This window comes from Xenopus laevis, chromosome 4S (assembly GCF_017654675.1).
Source record: "Xenopus laevis strain J_2021 chromosome 4S, Xenopus_laevis_v10.1, whole genome shotgun sequence".
NCBI classification, from domain to species: Eukaryota; Metazoa; Chordata; class Amphibia; order Anura; family Pipidae; genus Xenopus; species Xenopus laevis.
The window spans coordinates 23,348,411-23,372,019 of record NC_054378.1 but is presented as its reverse complement, the minus strand read 5'-3'; the positions used below and the strand labels follow the sequence as shown (position 1 = coordinate 23,372,019).

At 44.2% G+C, this 23,609-nt stretch overlaps 1 long non-coding RNA gene and 1 pseudogene across 3 annotated transcripts in view; both read left to right on the top strand.

The window, feature by feature from the left end:
- The first annotated feature begins 3 nt into the window (after positions 1 to 3).
- On the top strand, positions 4 to 19,816 carry LOC121393439 (annotated as a pseudogene).
- Positions 19,817 to 21,023: 1,207 nt separating this feature from the next.
- The window catches only part of LOC121393198, an 80,203-nt gene continuing 77,617 nt past the window's right edge, over positions 21,024 to 23,609 (top strand). Inside the window, exons 1-3 of one of the 3 annotated variants that reach the window (XR_005960834.1) lie at positions 21,024 to 21,145; positions 21,464 to 21,574; positions 22,814 to 22,875. This is a non-coding gene — a long non-coding RNA (uncharacterized LOC121393198). Of the gene's footprint in view, positions 21,575 to 22,813; positions 22,876 to 23,609 lie in introns of all 3 variants that reach the window. The other 2 variants (XR_005960833.1, XR_005960835.1) reach the window with 2 other exon arrangements.

The following is a 23,609-nucleotide window of genomic DNA, read 5'->3' as shown; positions in this document are numbered from 1 at the left end:
CCAGAGACATCTAACGGTGAATGTGCAGAAGGCTGTGCCTGCCCCCCAGGAACCTATTTAGATACAAAGTCAGAAAGATGTGTGGAAAGGTACATTGATTGTTCCCTTGTGTCTATGTGTGCTCACAGTGTTTCCTAACAGTAAGAGAACTCCACTGCAGCCCTTGCTGAGAGACAGATCATTTGAACGGTGGTACAACTCATCCAGTTGGCCAACTCAAGCAATAACGGTGGGTTTGCTGGAAGATTGTATACAGAAGGGTTTATTTTATTCATTCAGGAGTGAGTGCCGCTGTTATTTCCAAGGAATTCATTATCATCCTGGAAAGAATAGAATAACGTTCCTCAACAAATGGTAAGAACTGAAAATATATTCTATATGTATGCCCCTCAAGGGCCTGTGACGCCCGAAACATGTCGTGTGGATAGCAATAAATTGCAAATTGGCAGTCATCCTGCATATTGTCCTTCTGTCCTCCTATTTGAATTTATATTGGTATATGTAGGTGCATGGACGGAGCACCTGAGAGACAGTTGGACTATCTACACTACGCTTATATGTGTATAAACTACTGATTAAATAATAATGTTTATATGCATAGCACATGGTTGCTTGAACCTGTTACCCCCTTGCATGTAAACAGACTGACCCCACTAAGCAGAGATGGGGATTGTCTGACAAAAGAGCAGGAGTCATTACAGAAGGTTCAGTTTGAGTGCACACTCAGTTCTGCTCATCCTTACCATTCAAATTAGTGCTGTTCAGTTAGAAGCTCCTTTCCAAGATGGGGACCCCCAAGGGCTGGAGTGGAGTCACTTGTGTGTTAGTATTGTGCTTTATATCTGTATATATGTCATGTAGGTATGTATGGGATCTGTTATCCGGAAACCTTTTTTCCAGAAAGCTCTGAATTACAGAAAGATCATCTCCCATAGACTCCATTTTATCCAAATAATCCAAATTTTTTAAATGATTTCCTTTTTCTGTGTAATAATTCTTTCAGCTACTGTAAGGATGGGATCATGAACTGTGAGAGCAGCACTGTGTGTAAGGCCAGTGCCACATATTCACTCATACTTATACACATATATACATACACACACACTCTCTCTCACACACACACACACTCTCACACACACACATACACACACACGTCTTACCTTTAGGGTTGCCACCTTTTCTGGAAAAAAATACCGGCCTCCCTATTTATTTATCTTTTTTCCCTATTAATAACATTGGGATCAGCCATCATTTTTAAAAATCTAAAATACCTGCCAAGTGGCAACCCTACTTACCTGCCACATGCCTCATGCCAAGAGCTCATGCCAACTCTTCTCTCCCAGCACAAGCGTATCCCGCCAGGCAGATCTGTTATAACTGCAGCCATCCAGAACTTGATGCTAAACTGAGCCAGGAATGGACCTGTGAGAACCAGCTTCTTAATCTAACAGTGCCGGCCCATCGACCTTGTATTTCAGGATGTGTCTGCCCCAAAGGGTGAGTGCGTGTTAATGGGTCAATGTTGTTCATTTTCACCTTTGATCCCAAACCATGTACTGTACATACTGTACATACTGTATTAACAGCTGCCGTAGGGTGCCACTAAGGGGCACATGCAGGCAGCCACAAAGAGCCCATTTGATTATTGCCATTGCTGCAAAGGCTGCAGACATTGAGCCCTCTCTGTAGAATTCTAATTTCTCTCCTCTGTATTAAGTCAAATCCCAACATGGGCTTCCTTAGGTCTGACTATGGCAGGAGACTGTAGATAGGAGAGATCTAATGCTGGCCTTACAGAAAGGCTCCTACTGATGGCACCAGCAACTGCCACATTCCTGTCACTTCAGTGGAAAACCCACAACTGAACTGATGCCGCTATGCCTTTCCCTTTTCAGTGAACAGCGTATGACAAGAATTGTTTGTGGTGCTTCTGTGGCATCATGCTGCCTTGGGCTTTATCCCTTATGTTACATGTTGTATTAATCAGATATGTGTCACCTTTCATGTAGTGCTTGCCAACATAGATCCTTCCAGTGCACCTTCCACCCCTGTCCCTCCATGTGCACCACCTATGGGGCCCGCCATTACAGGACCTTTGATGGGCTGCCTTTTGATTTTGTGGGCACCTGTAAAGTTCACCTGGTAAAGGTAAGAACATACCAGTGCCAGGGATTCTGTATGTATAGTTGCTTTATTTTTCCCATGGCAAAGGAGGCAGCAGCTGTTCAATTTGGAATATTATTTCCAGTTACCCAATCCCTCAACTCAGGCCTTGGATTCTGCTTTGGCCACAGAGAAAACCCCACCTAATGACACTAATCTCTCCCCCCCCAACACGTGGTCATAGCCTAAGGGAAAGGACAAAGTCAGAGCACAAGGGAGAGGGGCAGCTGAAGGGTAAAAAGGGCAATAAGAGAAGAGGTAACAGAAAGAACATAATTTAAGGGTAAGGGCTGATTTGGGTGGGTAAATAATGGAGGCAGAAGAGAAGGCCGGCTATAAGTGTTTGGCAGTGAGAGGGGCATAAGTTCTAGTGACCTGTGTCTAGTCAGTGGGCACAAAGCCTGGGCACAGTGGCACATATGGGATCCTGTGGGCATGGATTTCCTCAGGGTTATGGTATGTGGGCCTCTGCCTCTCAGCACAAAAACACTCATTGTACCTTGTGTGCCACTGGGACCTCTAGTTCTGCTCACACCATGCCATTTAACTCTTTATGTGCTGTTATAGAGTTTATCCCCCACCAGTCATTGTAGAAAACGTGAATTGCTACAACACAGGGATCTGCCGCAAGCTGATCTCTATCAATGTGGGACAATCGCCCATCATATTCGATGACAACACCAGCAACCCGGTAACTTTCTCATTTATGCAAAAAGGTGACCCGGACTATAGAAAACTGTCAGTCATTAGTATGGAAGCCACTGCTCCACTTATTGGTTCATATTCTATAATATTAATGGTCTGATGGGCATATTGATTGTGTAATGCCACAACCCATATTGAAAGTGCTGCAAATAGGAGAAAAGAATAAATGTTCAGCTCCCGCTGTCTGAATGTTGTTCTGTACTGTGCCCAGAGGCACTGCTGGCACATGCTTTTCCCATAAAGCCACTTGTGTTGATATTAATTAGGTTCTTATTAATATAAATGTTTCATTATAAAATGATAAAGCTAATAATGAAACTGTACATTAACCAACATATATGTTTGTCCCCCACACCCCACAGAGCTCCGCCAGTATCCTGGAAAAGAGGCAGAACATCCACATATGTCAGGCCGGATTCTTCACATTTGTACATTTTCCCGCGGAGCAAATTACTCTTGTCTGGGACCAAAGAACAACCAATCACCTGCAAGTTGGCCCACAGTGGCAGGTAGATCCATCTAGGGGCCACTCAACATCAGGAACAAAGGGCCTTTGTGCCAAAAATTAATTTTGGCTCAGTGTTACCCTATGCATAGGGGCACCTGCTCCAGGGCTGTTCTTTAGGACGACTTGTGGGCTGCCAAAATTCAGTGGTATAGTTATGTATAATCCATGTATAATATTTACATTTAATATCACACAGACTATCATGGTTCCTATCACCCTGAGGAATCAGCTGTGTGTGTTATAATAATACATGTATATTTATATCTGGCAGGTTAGTGTCCCCCCTTTTCTAATTACCCCCTAATTGACTGAAATCTAGTGATGGGCAAATCTGTCCCGTTTCGCCGAAAAATTTGCGGAACTGTGAAAAATTTGTGAAACGTATTTAAGTCAGCAGGCATTAAAATTATTTTAATGAGTAACAATTTTTACATGAGCGACAATTTTTACATGCGTGACTTTTTTTTCCAAATGCATTAAAGTCATTGGGTGTCAAAATAATTTTTATGCGCAACAATTTTTATGCGCTGGACAATTTTTACACGAGCGACTTTTTTGGTCCAAATCCATTAAAGTCAATGACCATCAAAATAATTTTTACATGCAAAACTTTCTTGTCGCAGTGAATTTTTTCTCCAGCGTATTGTTGCAGCAGTTTTGCAAAACAATTTTCAGGTGGCGAAATGGGGGAATCCATGCCTGCTGAATAAATTTGCCCATCACTGCTGAGATCATGTCACACAGTTTGGAGATGTTTTCCATATATGAGAATAAAGGGGAGATATTTTCCATTTAATACCTACAGGTGGCGCTGTTGTACTGTAATTCCCATGTCCCAGCAGAGGTTCTGTTATCTTATAATTTGGCCCAGGAATGATCTCTGGCCTCTTTATGGCTGTACTGAAACAATTCTTATGTTTCTATGGAATGTGCAGAAGTCACATTTGTAGTTATTGTCCCTTACTTGCTAATTGGGCATAATAACAGGTATGGGTCAGTCAGTTAGAAAACCCTAATTGCCTCCCCCCCATTTTTCTCTCCAGGGTGAGCTCAGTGGACTGTGTGGGAATTTTGACCTGAAAACGGTAAACGAAATGAGGACCCCCGATAACTTTGATCTTACCAGCTCCCAGGAATTCGGAAACAGTTGGGCAGAGTGGAGGTAAAATGTTTGCAGTTCATTAGTGTTGATCATACATGGGGCAAAGAATGTGAAGCACTGCCCCTCCCTGCCCCAAATGATCTCTGTACATTCATTTATAGTCCTCACTCTTCATTATGTACTGTACATGCCCAGACCTATGAACTGACAGTTAGATTAATGCAGGACATGCCTGATGGGTTATTAATTAATTCATATTTACTGAGCCTAGAGTCGAGTTCTGTGCTGCATACTCCATACATTGCTTGGTGGGCTGTATATATGGTGCAGCATATATACACCCCACCAAGTAGTGTATGGAGTATGCAGTACAGAACTCGACTCTGGATATGCTGCATGCTGGGAAATATATATGTATGGATATGTTGCATGCTGGGAAATGTGCCATCTTGAAGAGTGAGGTGTTTGAGGCCTGCCACCCAGTGGTGAGTAAGGGAACTGTAGCTGCTCTCTATTGATGGACCTTATTGGCTGCTCAGTTCAGCATTGATGTAATTGACTGATTGTTTCTAGTTTTACTTGTTCCACCAGGGGCTTCTTCCATTATGCTATTCAGTTGTATTGATTAACAGAAGTGTTGCATGACTGTTGTAGTTGTGCTTGTCCCACCAATGGCTTCTTCCATCATGCTATTCAGTTTTATTGATTAACAGAAGAGTTAAATGACTGTTGTAGTTGTGCTTGTCCCACCAATGGCTTATTCCATCATGCTACTCAGTTTTATTGATTACAAGAGTTACATGACTGTTGCCCATGTGAGCACAATGTGAGTTCCCCATATATAAATATCCCCATATATAGTAGATGTATTTAATGGGCCCAGAGGAGGTAGAATAAGTGTGGCTGGATAACATGGAATGAGCTGGAGAAAAATACAGATATTTATACCCCACATGTTCCTCTCATGGCTCCATGCAGATAGATGTCACATGGTATTACTCCAACTGCTTGTCAGACACGTGTGGCTGTAGCCGAGGAGGTGACTGTGAGTGTTTCTGCACTAGCGTTTCTGCCTACGCACATCAGTGCTGCCAACAAGGAGTTTCCATAGACTGGCGGTCCCCGAGGCTTTGCCGTGAGTATTTATAAGGGAGCCATAAAGTAATTGGCTGGGTATGGTACATATTGTTTATTCTCTTTTGTGCAAACAGATTCCCAAACACAACCTGCCCCAGTGTCGACTGGCCCACATGGATACCAGGAAAACTCCCGGTGGGCCCAGGTTTCAGTGGGCCCATTTGCTTCTAACTACCCTAGCTGCCCCCCCAGCTTTCTCTAATTCAGGGCATTCAGCTGGTAAACTAATGTTGCTAATACTAGTGCCAGCGCTGGGTATGATGTGTGTGTAGGGGTCGATGGCTGTTCGTATGACCAATAAAATGCAGACAAATAATTAGTGCCATCTGTCCCGTGGGATAAGAAGTTAGATTTTTGCTTTGGGTACTGGTGCTGAACATCAGGAGTTCACAGGGGAAATGTTTTCTTTATCATTCCTGTTTATTTTTCCTTTTTTAGCATATGACTGTATGACATTTTTTTAGATTTAACACTTTAAATTATTGCACCACACTTTATTTAATGAATTTTTTGTCTATCTATGGATGAATTTATGGAGTATTATTAATTCACAGAGGAATTGAATTGACTCGCTTTATCAATTTTTTTCACTTCAAAGTACTTAGAAAAAGTCAATGTTATTATAACGGCACTAGCACTTTAATTAATTTTGGAGTATATTATCTCATCAATTATTGTTCTTAAATAAGTAAGGTGCATTACCTATTAGAATTTTCCTTATTAACTTTATAACCACAACTATTGGTGGGGTTTCTTTTTCCTTTTTATAATTTTTTGTATGTTCTGACCTCGTCAGACCTCAACTAATAGTTGTGAAAGATCTTTCTGTGTTTGAATAAGGGCACCGAATCTGGTTTATATTTCGCCTTTGAGAGTTTTGCCAAACCCAGGCACTTTGTGCGCTTATCGGCATCGGCAGTATTCCTTGCCAAATATCATCATTCTGTGGCCTTCCAGCTCTCCACGCTCTTCCGCTTAGCAGGTGAGTGGGCAAATGGTGCTTATTAAATACCCTTAGTAGCACACATTAGCCCTTCCTTATTATAATAACATTAATAGTGGGTTATTCTGAAAGGCCCAATGGATGAGTGTGCTGTTCCTAACCCTAATACACACACATATATGCATCAGCCATATAAACCCCCACTTCCAGTCTCATTGGTCTTTGTATAAATGAACATGATGGAGGCTTAGATGCTGCACTGATCTTAAGTACCTTACAAAGGCAGTGTCTCTTATTCTCTGGGTCCCCTTCCCTAAACTCTCCTACTATGACATAACCCTCCTCACACTCACAATGTAATGCAACCCCCTCCCTCACCGTTTCTCATTGGGAAGTGATGGTTTCTGGGACTTGAAACCCCCCTGCTTTTCAGAAAATATGTACCTCACCCACTATGGAAAGCAGAATCCATCACTTCATAATAGAGCAAGGTGTGGAGGGAGGGGTTTCATGACACTGTGAGCCTAAGGGGTAGGAATCTGGTCCCAGCAAGCTCACAGCACATTTTTCATCCCAAAGAAAGATGCCCCTTGTAGTCCCAGTGGCCTAGAATCCAGTTTAATTGGGGTGTCCCTCCGAGCACAAAGTGAAGAGATGCAGCAAGAGCTGTGGGGCTGGTGGAAAGGATGAGTGCCCTGGGCCTCGGCCCTTCATGTTGGTGTGACAGCATTTGCCCAAGCATCTGAAATGCCAGTGTTTGTTTCTTTGTTCCTGTGCGTCAGAGCCAGTGACATGAGACCTTTCCTAGCCCCATTCTTCTCTCCCTGACGTTCCCAACTCCTCACTTACAGTCTGGCTTTGCTGAAGTGCCAGGCAAGGCATTTCCAATAGTCAGCAAAAGCCTAATCTGACTTTCCGTGCACCCTGGGACTGGTGTCAATTTTCCAAAAACAAATGGCACAGTATTTTTAGCTACAGTAATTACCCACCACAGGAAGGCCAAGCTCTGAAACTACTGAATTCCTTTCCTTGTACCCTCTGTGCAATGCTGGTTCCCCAATAGGACAAGGCTGCCACCCACTGATACTAAGCTCTGCACCCGACATGGGATTTTTATTCCCGTACCAAGTGCTCAGCAATGCCCCTGTCACCCATTTAGTGTGACTGACCACCAAGGGGCAGAACCTGCAGTAGAGGCACTGTTAAACAATTAATTCTCATTGGGGGATCTGTAACTAACAGCAGAAATTCAGATTTTACACCAAACATCCAAAGTATAAACCATGCCATTGGCCGTAGTAAACTGTGCATGCACCTAAATACCAGTCAGTAGTATCAACTAGCAGTTAGGCAGGTTCAAATAAAGTTAAAAGTTTTAACTTGATGGACTTGAGACTTTTTTAACCTAACTTACTATGTTACTATGTAGTACAGGCATGTCCAAAGTCCGGCCCGTTTTAAAATTTACATAGACCAAGTGGCAGATCATTTCACTAATGTGCCCAAATATTACTGCTACGGCTACGCGATTCCTTGTTTAAATTAGTTAAATGAGGTTAATGCTTCAAATATATAAATAGGGCTGTTTCCCTTATAGGAGCAGATGTTGCTGTGCTAGAAACATGCTTTATGCTATATATTATGTTCCATGATGGAGGGGCACATCTCTCCCTCTGACATGATGAAGATGGATTTCTATTTTGGGCTTGTTGTGCTAAGCACATATTTCCTCTGGCTTCCCAGTAATCTGTCGTCATAAATAATCCTTCCTTTCCCCTGTGTTGTCACATCTGAGCCTTTCTTACAGATTTCCCCCCTGCATTGGCCCCCCAGCCCCTGAATTGTTGCCTTGTGACAGGTGCAAAGCAATGAGGCATGATCACTGTCACGCCTGGCATCCCAATACAGGTCGCTCCCGGGTTGTATCCCCTCAGCTATGGATACATAGCAACATACAGGTGCCTGGGGATCCTGAATGTCACCCACCCACATACAATCCCATTTTTTAGTGTGTGTCGCACCTATTAGCCATGCTCTCTCTCTGTTGGAAGTTAGGGTGCAGACCCCTTTGTGGACTTATCACAGTTACACAGTCGATATTGCACCTGTATTAGAGTGTAGACACCTATGAAAGGGAGCACAATGCACCTGGTGCTTCAGAGTTAATATGGCACATGGCATTGTGGGTACCTCTGTACCAGGACGTGAGTGGCAAAACAGGTTAATTTCATTACATTCAGTAGGAGCATAATTTACCCATATGACTCCTTTTATTCCAAGCAGCTGGGACATTGCCCGACATAAATTCACCTTCATTTTACTCTCACTGACACTCCAAACTAACAGAATCTTCATGTTTATAGAGTCAAAATCATATCGCCCAATCTGTGAGTGGCGCTATGATTCTTGTGGAAGTGCCTGCTTCCGGACCTGTCGAGATCCACTGGGGGAATAATGTCGGGATGTCCCAAAGTAAGTTTCTTATTTGTTTTAACTCTGTCCTTCCCCTGCAGCTATTTTCTGTTGTACTTCCTTCCCCTGCAGGTACTTCCTGTAGTATATACTTTCCCTATAGGGATTCCTCACTGTTCTTCCTTCCATTGCAGCTACTTCCGGCTGTATATCCTTACCCTGTAGGGATTCCCCACTGTTTTCCTTCCCTTGCAGCTACTTCCTGCTGTATATCCATCTCCTGTAGGGATCCCCCACTGTTTTTCCTTCCCTTGCAGTTATTTGCTGCTGTATATCCTTCCTATGTAGGGATTCCCCACTGTTTCTCCTTCCCTTGCAGTTATTTCCTGCTTTGTTTCCTTCCCCTGTAAGGATTCCCCACTGATTTTCCTTCCTTTGCAGCTGCTTCCTGCTTTATATCCTTCCCCTGTAGGCAATCCCCTACTGTTTTCCTTCCTTTGCAGGTACTTTCTGCTGTATATCCTTCCCCTGTAGGGATTGCCCCATTAATCCACCAAAGCTGTATTTGCCATTTACCGGTATTTGCCATAAAGCAGGGCACACACTGTATTACACACAAGCCTTCTGGGAAATGGTGTTTGTGGACAGACACAACAAAGATTCTTCTTCATTGGTAACGTTTAGCAACATCAACAACAAACCAGTAAATAATTTCTGCCCCATGTTTGGCTGCTCCAAGGGCAAGAGTCACACATGCAAGAATTGTATGAAATCCTATAATTCTGATATCTCATAATCCTCCACCCATCAACAGCCACCAGGGACTTTGCATTGATGTTGCTTTTTGGTGATACTTAAATAGTCCATCTGCTGCAGCCGTCTCATGTCACTCGGGTGCTGCCCTTTAGATTGGCACAGTGACTTCTCCTTTTCATCATTCAGAATGTTGTAATAGTGATAGTATTGTATCACTCGGGTCTCAGGAGAACCTGCTACTGCCTATTCCTTTATTACTGGGGGAATGACCACCCCAGCTTCAACAGCCCCCCAGCAGAATCTCAGCACAATCACTACAGTGCATATACCGAGTATTTCAGAGGCTAAAAGTGAAACAACTTCTGTTCCTTCCTCAGAAATCCCCCTTCCATTAACTGAACAACCTTCAGAGCCGGTGACATTGCCCCTAGTCTCATCTGCCCCAGCCATCAGTGAAACCAAGTCCCTGGCACTAACACTGAGTGTCAGTAGCATGGAGACAGAAGGGACAAGCACCTCTAGGAACATCATTCTCCCTTCCAACAGCCAAGCCAAAGTCGATTCTACTGGAAGGAACAGTGTTTTCCATTTCAACAAATGCCACAAGAACATTAACTTCTCCTCTAGTTACGGGAATGCTCACCAGTGAAAGAACAACACTCGTTCCTACCAAGGAACCCACATTTACTTCCATATCAACCTTAGAAAGATTAAGCACATCTGCTGTTACAGTTCTAGCAAGCAGAGAGCCGCCTCATATATCTACAATAAATACCACATCTGCAATGACAATAAGTACCCGCACATCAACCCCATTGCACTTACTGATCACTACACTGCATGTTCCTACAATATCAACCAAACTTAGTTTTCTTTCTTCTTCAGCAGTTCCTGTCTCCTTAGGTACATCGCCAGTAGCATCAACAACATCATACACCACCAAGCTTGTCACACCATTGCCATGCACTAATGTTAGCACATCCCCAGCTTCCGCCACCAGCAGAGAGATAAGCAGGACAACAGCCCTACAAGATACAGCCTTCTCCCTTCCATCAGCAATGCCAAAATATACTGTACTTAAGTGAATTTGTGGGAAATTTGCGCGATTCACCGCTGGCGAATAAATTGGCAAAACGCCCACGAAAATTCGCTGGCGAAAATTCGCCGGCATCAAAAAAATTTGATGCCAGCGTCGAAAAAAACGGACGCCGGCGTAGAAAAAATGGATGCCGGCATCAAAAACGGACGCCGGTGTCAAAAACGAGAGATTTAACTAAAAAACTTAAAGATTTAACAGGAACCACCGGGCCCTCTGATATTCAAACTACAGTTCGAGAACTAAGGAATGCAACAACTCCTTCTAGATGTACAGAATCTTCAATTGGGACATCACCGGCCACTGTCTATTTCAACTCAGCGCAAACAGCACTGCTACAGCCAACATCAATAAAGCCATCAACAGCATGGTCTACTAAAAATGTTACTGAATCAACAGCAATCACCCAACCCAGTGCAACAGTATCCCACCCAAGCTCAGCCAGCCTTTCAGCAGATATCATCAGGATAACACAGTTAACTAGTCAACGCTCTGCTTTTACTAGCTCATTATGCCAAGCTTACTCAGCTGTCTCTTCTCCATTGCAAAGCACAGGAATAAAGGAAGTGATATTGGAATCCTTTGCAACATCTCCCAGCCTCGTCTTAGTGACTACGGTCAGTGAACCAATTCACCTAGTTGGCCAGTTTAGCACTATGACTGCCTCCTCTATGGCCAGAGAAACACCAACAACATTTCTAACAACTCAATTGCCATCTAAGGACAAAGAGGAACCTTTATTTACATTGATGAGAGTCACATCTGGATTGAAAGAGCTGTCATCGGCAGATGCCTATAAAACAACAGGTCAGCTCAGTTCTGTTTCTCAGCCAGGCACTCCATCAGTCACTGTTTCTGAAACATTAGCCCCTCTTCAGCCAACACCAAAAGGATCACCGGCTGCTGGGCTAGTAACTGAGGAGACATTGACACCAGCAATAATAATAACAAGAGATAAAGTTTCAGGGACACCAAAGCCTGTATTTCTGTCAACCACCACCTACAGTCCATCCGCTATGCGACCATGGCAATCACTGCTACCTCTGTGTATTGGACTCCATTAAACACATCTGTGTGGACGGGCAGCTCATCCAAGTGAACAAGTCACAGTACTGCCCTTATACTGCAACTCAATCGGGCTGCGGACTCCTGGGATTGGCTGTGCGGATCAATGGCGACAAGTGCTGCCCCAAATGGAGGTGCACATGTAGGTGTTCAGCACAATGACTTAATTGGGTTTGTCCGGGTGACTGAAGCCTTATAAAACCTGCAATAAAATATGGTTAATTTCAGCAGAAATGCTTTATGGTACCAATTTCATAACATTGCTGAAAATGAACCTGATGTACCTCTCACCAATAGAAAGGGAATATCTGACTATAAGCCCCTGATCTCATTACACCTTATAGGGATCTCATTACACCTTATAGTGATCTCATTACACCGTATAGTGATCGCATTACACCTTATTGTGATCTCATTACACCTGAAATGAGTTCTCATTGACTTTGTAATGATATAAACTATATTCACTATGTACGCCTTCACAGGTCGCTGCTCCATCTTCTCCGACCTGAGCTTCGTCACATTTGATTGCAGCTACATGGCTCTATTTAAAGAAGCTTCTTATATCCTCAGCCTGACAGAAGATGAATCCATTACTGTCCAGGTGTCCAAATGTGCCCAGGCAGGCAGGGTAATGTATCCCCATTCTGTGTTACCATAAAGATTACTTTACTGACCTGTTTAGTGGGGCTCATATCAGCTATACTGGATTCATTAAAGGAAACCTTTACCCCTCACACAATGTAGGTCTGTATAAAAAGATATTGCATGGGGGGAGGGTCTGACCACTGATGTGAATGCATGCACTTTCAGGAGCTCCGCAAAGAAACCTCACAAGTATCCTGATACATCTGCAAATCACCTAAAAAACAGAAATACCCTCTTGGCGACCCCTACCATAGAGACATCTAATGGGGCACTCCAGAGCACAAAAGCGAGCACCAGAACTTGCAGCCCGGTTGGAAAAATTTGCCCGGAAAGCCTCCTAAGATGGCGGCTTCTCAGACCACGCAGAGAGCAATCCCAGCCTGCCAGCAGGCACTGAAGATACAGAGACTCCGGCACTAATCTCACAAGTGCGAGATCCAGCTTCACTACCAGCAGACCCCACACTGCATGATATGATGGCAGAGATACGTGCAGCAAATACCTCCTGTATAGCCCTGATACAATCAAAGACTGAGGAAATCCATGTTGACCTATCTATAACTAAGGGCGACTTACAAAAGCTCAGGGAGCGAACAATTGAGGTGGAAGTGCGTGTGAGTAACCTGGAGGATAATTACCGCGACATACCAGAACAGTACCTGGAGGTGCACAAGCTGCTCACAGGCTGCCAACGTAAGTCGGACGACTTGGAGAACCGACTGTGACGCAACAACTTGAGGTTTGTGGGGTTCCCTGAGTCAGCGGAGGGTAATGTGCCTGAAACATTCTTGGAAACATGACTGAACGACTCCATCGGGGCAGCACAACTCTCCAACATGTTTACCATCGAGAGAGCTCATAGGGTCCCCACGAGGCAAGCCCCACAAGCTGCCACCCCAAGACCGCTGATCGCCAAGCCAAGGATCCTGTCGTTAGCCAGAGCAAAGGGTCAGTTGAAATAGCAAGTGTCAAACATATCTATCTAAACGGATTACTCCATGGAGGTGCAAAAGCAACGGGCTGGATTCCAGAGTGGCAAGAACAGGCTCCGAGCGGCAGGAATGGTCTACACAATGCTGTACACCTCAAGCAAAAAGCTCAAGCCAAACACACTTTTTCTAAAGTAAATGTATGTGAAAATGGGGAGAAAGCTGGTGGCATGTTGGCACACCTGGCCAAGGTGCATACCTCCCCTCCCCCTATACCAGCACTGAAAGACAAACAAGGGACACTCCACTCTGACCCAGATGAGTTAAAAAAGATGCTGGTAGAGTTTTACAGAGACTTATTTGCCTCTAAGTTACATTTATCCTCACTATTCACTTGAAAGAGGGGTATCAGTCTTGGGTCATGTACAGGGAACTTTATTGTTTGGTGCCCCGCATCTCTACAATAAGATGTATAGGCTTTCAGACCTCACTGCCAACTAGTGATGGGCGACTTTGCGACGTTTCGCTTTGCCGAAAAATTTGCGAATTTCCCGCAAAATTCCTGAAACGGCGAAAAATTCGTAAAACAACAACAAAAAAACGTTATTTTAATATATTAATAATGGACGCCAGCTACATTTTTTTTTCCGGCGGCAAATCACCCAAGTTCGCTGCAAAATCGCGTCTGGCGAATAAATTTGCCCATCACTACTGCCAACCTTTCAGACTGGCAACCAGAGGTATGTCAGCTCATGCCACAAATGAACCAAGCTCCACTAGGGTGGACAGAAGTCTTGGAACACCAAGTCCCTCCTTTAGTTTCACCCCAACTTGAGTTGCTTTGGCTAGTAATTACTCTTATTATTTTGGGGGGGCATTTTCCCCTTACAGACCAATCAGTGTTCTAATGCCAGGCATTCTTAAATATATTCAAGTTACTGTCCCTTTAAGTCAGCCAAGAATACAGTAATGATTGTTAGTGCGAATGGCACATGCACTTTCTTGGGGATGGCAGAATGCTAAGAATGGACAAGGCATGAGCATGAGCCTTAAGCTAATAATGAGCATATTCTTATGGAGAGGACACGGTGCTGATGGGCAGCTGTAGGGTGAGGCTACACAATTAGTAATGCCTGATTGTTCTTTTCATCCTCACGAGCTGACAACTTGCACTACTGTATTGTACCAAACAGCATTTAGCTCCCCTTTCATATAATCCTCATACATTCCAGAGTGGAAAAGCCTGGACTCGAATCCCCTGCCAAGTCCTGCCCCAGCTTTCCAATAAGTCCAATACTCTCACCTGTTCTAGAACCTTCAGGCAGATTTGCACTTGCCCATGTGTCAGCAACATGACTTGCCCCCTGAGCCAGAGAAGAACTGAAGGGGCAATAAATAAGCGCTGGTGTCACAGCAATATGATTTGTGTTTGCAGATGGCCAGACACCGCTGAACTGCAACTCTTGCCAGAAACACTATCAATAGAAACCATTGTCTCTGTGTCTCCTTCAGGGACTGGTACAAATACATATTGTGCAAATACACACTCGACAATAAAGGCAGATTCATGTACAGTAGAATTTCTTTATGCCTTATTGTCCCCACAGCAGGTTTGTTATAGTCACCATCCAATCCCACTGTTAGCTCTTACAGAGCTGGTTACTAGTTACATGGGCTCCATAGAACCAGTCACAACCAGAACACCAGCTCCTCACATGCATTGGGCACAAGGGTTACTTTGTTCTTTTGCTGCTCTGGGGTTCAAATGGGCATTGGCGTGGCCCTATTTTACACACTGGCCTGCGACTGCACCATACTCACAAGAGCTTACAGTCTACAAGGAAGGGGAGCAACTGGCATATAAACTGATGATGATTATTACTGGTTTGTTTCTCATGCCTCTAGAAAGCAGTTGATGTTCTCACCCATTTGCCCTTCAACCCCAGCCCTATCTACAGACCCCCAGCTCAGTTTCCATCCATTCAACCTGACTGACTGAAATAACCAGCCTTATTAACCCTTCAGGTGGCAGTGAATTCCAGATATGCAGGGCCCATGGTTAGGAAATACGGCTACAAAATAGTGGACACGGGAAGCATGTATTTGATTGACACTCCTGGAAATGTTAAAATTCAGTGGTTTCACAGCAGCGGCCTGATGATCATTGAATCCAACTCCACCAATAAATTTCCATCTACAGTATGGGTCTGTGTGGTAAGTACTGAGATCTTTTCTAGTCTGTGTCATATCCAGATTTGTTATAGTAACGCAAGAATATTCCTTTAATAAAGCAAAACAGAAGCAAAGGATCCATCCTGTGACCTTTCCTGTAAATCGGCGCAGTAGAACATTGGGCCAGATTTGATTGGAAACATTAGCTTGCAGTTTATATTTAGGCTGGTATTTAGTGTGCAGGAACAGAACCTTTACTCGAGCACTGAAACTTTCTAACTATCCCAACACAATCCCACAGCAGCGCCAGGTGTATCTCCCAGGATTTCACCCAAATTAGCATGTGATTGGCATACATACGTATAAATGTCAGATAAATGTCACCTCCTCCGTTTCTGAATTTACTAAACATCAGACACTTATAAAGCAAAGTGAGATCCAGAGAGAACTATGCTGTGCCTGTTTGGCTCGTGTCCGCCTGGGATCCAGTAACCACATTGCTTGGGCTCAGCTTTCACTGGCACTCAGACTCTCTGACGCGCACTTCTGTTTGTTTCTTGCCTGCTCCCTTCTGCCCTGGGCAGGGCATCTCTACTGAGCTGGGGTACATTCCAGGCAAGGGACTATTTGGACAGAGTCTCCCCTAGAATACTGTGTTCCTTGAACATGATGGAACAGGCAAAAGTAATGTAGACTCCTTCACAGAGTATATCCACATCAGTCTAGTAAATGGGGGCCCTCTGTTACTGTCTGATATATAGAAGCTGTAAATACATTGGGTAGGAAGAATATGGTGCAGAGCACTTTAGGGTGCAGAGGTCAGAGTTAGAGGGGGAGTATGAGCAGGGTGCTGACCAATTCAGCCTGTTGGGGGCAGAGCAGTTAGTAAAGTGTTAGTATATGTGGCCCCCTTAAAATAGCGCACTCGGCCTCACACCCCACTGGCACCTCCACAATCCACAAGAGACTTTCTGCCACTTATCACATTCACCTTCCCCACACTGAAAGCAGATTAGCAAATGCCCAAAAGGTAAATGTAATGTGGGGCTGCAAATTGTCAGAGGGCATGATGCGGTGGTTGTGCTTGTGCAGTGGAATGAGAAACTCCCTCCAGCAGCAGATACAACACGCAATCATCACAGCCCTGCTCTCTAGACTAAACAGCTCACGTCCCAGTGGCCTTCATTAAAGGAACAAGTGCCTTGTGTTCCCTGTATTCGACAGCTCCACACTCTTGCCCCTTCCACCTTTTACTTTTCTATCACATCAATGTAATTTCTGCTTCCTACCCCCATATCCAAGGATAAAAAGAATACTTCCATGGAAATGGACTTATTGTAGGATTACATATTTAATGTGAGCAAATGTAACACAATGTGTAGTACCCCCTGAGGGTTTGGTGGTTACATAGCCATTAGTCATTGTGTAAAATGTTGTGCATTGTGTGCGCACAGGCCTGTGTCATGTAATAGGTGTGCATTGTGTGCCCGCAAGCCTGTGCCATGTAACATGTTGTGCATTGTGTGCCCATAGGTCTGTGCGATGGCAACAGCACAAATGATCTCATTATGCCCAACGGTCGAGTCCTGAGCAAACAAGAGGACTCTGTGGAGTTCCTGGACAGCTGGATGGTGCCCTACACTGTCAAATACGTTGGCAAGGAACGACACAAAGATGCCAACTGCACCACCCAGGACTGTGCCGAGTGCATGGAAATGATTCAGAACCAGACATTCAGCAGCTGCCACCCTTATGTATGTATGAGGCTTTGTACACAGTATCAGGACATGGACTGGCACTAAGGACTTTTATGGACCAGTTTCTACACTGTGCTGCCTACTGGCACCAGGGCCTCTCCTGTGCCAATATCCTGAGGGAAAGTACCAACCCAAAGTAACTTAAAGGAGAAGGAAAGCTACGGAGGCATTTTATTGCCAATAGATTAGCTGCAATAGTGCAAGCTAGAATGCTATATTTATTCTGTAGAATATTTTACCATACCTGAGTAAAAAGCTCTAGAAACTCTCTGTTTGTTTAGGATAGGAGCTGCAGTATTAATGTGGTGTGACATCACTTCCTGCCTGAGTCTCTCCATGCTCTGGGCTCAGATTACAGTAGAGAAGGGAGGGGAGGGGGGGGGAGAGAAGCAAACTGAGCATGCCCTTGCCCAGGGCAATGAGGTTTAAGCTGAAGGCAGGAAGTCTGATACAGAAGCCCATGTGTACACAATAGAAGGAAAGAAATGCAGTGTTTCTTTTGACAGGGGACTCAGAGCAACATTACTTTGGGGATTTACTGGTATATTTAAATCGACCTTTCTGATAAGGCTTACTTAGTTTTAACCTTTCCTTCTCCTTTAAATAAAAGACCTGGGAAGGGGGCTAGTGATTTAGTTTTGCACATTGGTGGGTGCCATATGTTACTGCCATAAAAAACTCTCCATCGTGTGTGTGTGTCACTGCGGGTTCTGTTTAGTGATGTGTATTCTCATTGGAGGGATGCACTTACTGAGGGCATGGGTCATAGGATTCCAACAGTGCACATGGCATCACAGATTCCCAAACGTCAAGGCTTACCCACCAAGGCTGTCAGATCTGTATATAACTAGTCCCCCATGTCTCTTGCAGGTGTCTCCCGAAACTTTCTATAACTTGTGGGTACAGGACCTGGAATACATTGAAGATCCATGCAAAGTTGTGACTGCCTATGTCTCCATGTGCAATAAATTCAATGTCTGTATTCAGTGGAGAAGCTCAGACTATTGCTGTGAGTAACGTGTCCCGTGTAAGTGTTTTGTACCAACAGTCTCTCCTACTTAGTGCTAATACCCCCACATGCCCCATGCTGGTACCATCATATACCCAATGGCTAATACTCCCACATGCCCTAGGCTGGTACCATCATATACCCAATGGCTTATTCTCTAACATACCCCAAGCTATTAACTTCATATACCCAATGCCTAATATTCCCATGTACCCCAAACTGGTACCTTCATATACCCAATGACTAATACTCCCACATACCCCAAGTTATTACCTTTATATACCCAATTGCTAATATTCCCACATGCTATAAGCTGATAAATTCATACAGCCAAATGTTAACTCTCACAAATACCCAGAACTGATGCCTTTATATACCCAATAAAAGTGAAGATAGCAGTTGAACCAGTGAAAAATGCACATGGTTTAATTTATCCCTCCTCTGAGTATCATATGTTAACAATACTTTGTCCCACTTGCAGATTTACAGTGCCCAGAATCCCTTCAGTACCAGCCTTGTTTGCCTGTGTGTGATGTTCCACGGAGCTGTCAGAATAATGAGATTGATGTAAGTGACACAGAATCCTGCACTGGCCTTACAGAGGGCTGCATGTGTCCACAGGGCTCTGTTCTGCACCGCTCATACTCAACCTTGTGTATCCCAGAGAGAAAGTGTGGTAAGTCCAAAGGAACTCATGATCCAAGAGGACCCATGTACCTTTATGCATAATGCAAGAAACCCCTTGTATCTATCAGTATAATCATCAGAAACTCATGTACTGTTCAGTATAACCCACGGAACCCAAATTATCTCTCAGTATAACCCAATGAAACCCATGTATCTATCAGTATAATCATCAGAAACTCATGTATTGTTCAGTATAACCCACAGAACCCCAATTATCTCTCAGTACACCCCACTTAAACCCATGTATCTATCAGTATAATCTTCAGATACTCATGTATTGTTCAATATAACCCACAGAATCCCAATTATCTCTCAGTATAACCCACTGGAATCTATGTATCTATCAGTATAATCATCAGATACTCATGTATTGTTCAGTATAACCCACAGAACCCCAATTATCTCTCAGTACATCCCACTGAAACCCATGTATCTATCAGTATGATCATCAGATACTCATGTATTGTTCAGGATAACCCACTGAACCTTTAGTATGTGTTTGTTGCACGTTTGTGTTCATTGTACATCAGAAATAGTGTGTAATTAGTGTTTTGACATGTCATTTTCAGCCTGTACCGATAGCTCCGGAACCCCACGTTCCATAGGGGAAGTGTGGAAAACCTCCCATTCTGGGTGCTGCATGTACCAATGTATTGACTGTAAGAAAGATACCTGTGCGGCGGGGTCGTCCCGCATGGTCCTTAATGCCGGCGCCATGTTGTCTTAGGACGTGAGCGGCGCGCCTGTGCGCCGCTTAAAGGCGCAGTTTTTGCACGTTTTTGGCACGAAGTTTGAAATGCTATATAAGGGCCATTCAGTGTACTGACATGGCCCGTGATAGAGCCTTGTGCGTCTGTCTTTGAACTCTGATTTGATTATTCGTGTTTGACCCAGCCGGCTTCCTGACAATCTGACAATCTGTATCCTGACCTGTGCCTGCCTACGACAACTCTCCTGCTTAACCCCTTTATTGACTACCCGGTTTTGACCCTTGCCTGCCTGACGATTCTGATATCCGCCTGCCTCGACCCAGCCTGTCTGACAATCCTTCTGCCTAATCCCTTTGTACCGTGACCTTCGGCCCAAAAGAACCTGCTACCAGCCGTGCCCCTTTGCCAGCCAGAACATCTCGCCTTGTACCTCTCGTTAAGTCCAGGTGGCACCCATGTAAGCTGAGGGCTCCTCCCGAAGCCCAAAGGTGGTCACACTACTGGTGAAGCCGAGCGGAGACCAGGGTACTTGGCACTACCAGGGTACTTGGGTGCCGGCCGTGACTTTGACAATGAGACCATGATACCAACTGCAGCTTCACGGTGGAACCTCCCTGCCTCAGATATGGAGAAGTGCTTCTGTCTGTATCTGAGAGTCACTCCTGTTGCCCTGAGCGAGTCTGTGGTAAGTACAATATCTATTCCTTATTCATAAAGGGAAATCATAGGTAGACTAAAGAAAGTATGGCGATCCAAATTTTGGAGCCAAGGCCCATTCCTGTTATATATATTGTATACACACAGATAGGCTATACAGTATATACACACAGATTGTCACACATATAGCACTCTGTGACCGCTCAGTAATATATGTGGCAAAGAGTGCCAGGGGCTGAGAGGGTTTCAGTGGAAGACATTATGGAGCAGTGGATCCTGATCATGGCACAGGGTCAGTGCCCATGTTGGGTGGGGCTTATTAGGCAGCTAATGTATAAATGTATGTATATAAATGTATGTATATAAATGTATGTCTAAATGTGCTTATTTGTCTCAGTGTGCAATCAGAGCCTGTGCCATGTCCCTGTTCCTGAGTGTGAGAGTTGGTAAAAGCTCGCAGGACATTATCAGGAATACTCCTGCTGCCCCAGATATTCCTGTAGTAAGTACAGCTGGGGGGCCACACTGCCAGTATGAGTCCAATATGACTCAAATCTGTACCTCCATTCTCTTTTTAGAATGTGATCTAGTAAAATGTGAGTGGTCCCAGCAGAACCAGCACTGCCAGGAGGACCAGATTCTCTTTGCTTCCCCAGTGAACAATTCCTGCTGTGTCCGGCACTTCTGTGGTAAGAATCGTGGCAACGTGCCACTGACTGCTCCTAGGATAGAGTGGAGGGAAGGAATTACTCATGGCACCATGGCACTGTCTGCTCCTAGTATAGAGAGGAGGGAAGAATATCTTGTGTCACCATGGTACTGACTCAGTGGCGTAACTAGATATTACTGGGTCCCACAGCTAATTTTTTTCCAGGCCCCCAAGCTTGCAGCACATTATCAGGAATACTCCTGCTGCCCCAGATATTCCTGTAGTAAGTACAGCTGGGGGCCACACTGCCAGTATGAGTCCAATATGACTCAAATCTGTACCTCCATTCTCTTTTTAGAATGTGATCTAGTAAAATGTGAGCGGTCCCAGCAGAACCAGCACTGCCAGGAGGACCAGATTCTCTTTGCTTCCCCAGTGAACAATTCCTGCTGTGTCCGGCACTTCTGTGGTAAGAATCGTGGCAACGTGCCACTGACTGCTCCTAGGATAGAATGGAGGGAAGGAATTACTCATGGCACCATGGCACTGTCTGCTCCTAGTATAGAGAGGAGGGAAGAATATCTTGTGTCACCATGGTACTGACTCAGTGGCGTAACTAGATATTACTGGGTCCCACAGCTAATTTTTTTTCAGGCCCCCAAGGTAGAGGTTGACATGTTTTGCCAATATTTATTGAAGCTATATATTAATTAGGGCCTCATTGGGCCCCTATACCTCCTGGGTCTGCTTCCTCTATAGTTACGCCCCTGCACTGACTGCCCTTAGGATAGAGAGGAGGAAGGAATATCTCGTGGCACCATGACAATGTCTGCCTCAGGGCACACAATCAGCCCTTTCACAGGGACATAGCAAGATAGCAGCAAAAATGGAAAGAGGAAGGTTTAGTCTTAGTTTTGGTGGCCATAATATACATCAGAATCTTGGCCTGGTGATCAGGGGATCTCAATAGCTTGGTCCTTGCTAAACAGTGTCCTGTATGCTATGATATATATATATATATATATATATATATATATATATATATATATATATATATATATATATATATATATATATATATGTTATATAGTAGCAGTTCTGTTGCAGCTCAGGCTGGTAGCTCTGGTGCCCCAACTCCTTTAGCAGTAGAGGGAAATCTTATAAAATTCTCAAAAAAAAAAAAATGTGCATGTTGCAATGAAATATTCTTAGGCTTTTATTTAATTATAAGGCTTTTATTGTATTGTGAATCTTAACTGCGCTGCTGACAGGTCCCAGATAATCTACTAAACTGGCCACTAAGAAATGCAAATTGGCATCTTGGTTGAAAAGACCCAAATACTGAATATTAAATCTTTCTGGACCTGGTACTTTTTTAGGGTGCAACGTGTGTTCTATTCCCATTCCTTCCTGCCAAGCTGGAGAAATCTATCTATCGCTTACAGATCCAGTATATAAACTAACAAGTTGGTACTGGCTATTTTTAATACACAGAAAAAGCAACTCTATGCTTCTCTGAACTTGTTGTTTTGTCAATTATTTATTTAAAGCCTATCAAAAGGTTTTAATTAATCAAGCAAATCCTCTTTATTAGCACAAGCACTTTATAATTATTAACTCATTGGTTCACTATATAATTTAGATAAGTTATTTAATTTATTTGAGAGTACGGGGGCTCTTACTATCTTTTTCTTTTCTTTTGAATAAGCTGGAGAAATCTTTATGGTGGAGGGAAACAGTACAGAACTCTGCTGCCCTTCCTATAATGTGGTGAGTTCTGATACTGCTGCTGCTCTGTGTATCAGTGTGGTGAGTGAGTATCAGTAGGGTGAGTGTGTATCAGTGTGGCGCAGGCCCAGACTGGCAATCTGTGGGTTCTGGCAAATGCCAGAGGGGCTGTTATAAGGTGCCATAGAAAATCAGTATTTAGTGGGCTGGTGGGGGCTGTTTGGGCCTCTGTATGGGCTGATTGGGCCTCTGTGTGCCTGAAATGCCAAGGCACTGGGGCGAGTGTGTATCAGTGGGGCTAGTGTGTATCAGTGGGTTGTGTGTCTATCAAAGGGGTATGTGAGTATCAGTGGGGCAAGTGTGTTTCAATGGGGTGAGTATCAGTTGGGTGAGTGAGTATTAATGGGGCAAGTGTGTATCAGTGGGGCAATTGAGTATCAGTGGGGTGAGTGTGTATCAGTGGGGTGAGTGTGTATCAGTGGGGCGAGTGTGTATCAGTGGGCAAGTAAGCATCAGTGGGCGGGTGTATATCAGTGGAGAGAGTGAGTATTACTGGGGGAGTATGTATCAGTGGTGAAAGTGTGTATCAGTGGGGCAAGTGTGTATTGGTGGGGTGAGTGAGTATCAGTGAGGCGAGTGTGTATCAGTGGCGGTGAGTGAGTATCAGTGGGGCCACCTGGGCGAGTGTGTATTAGTGGGGCGAGTGAGTATCAGTGGGTGAGTATGTATCAGTGTGGTGAGTTAGTATCAGTGGGGTGAGTTAGTATCAGTGGGGG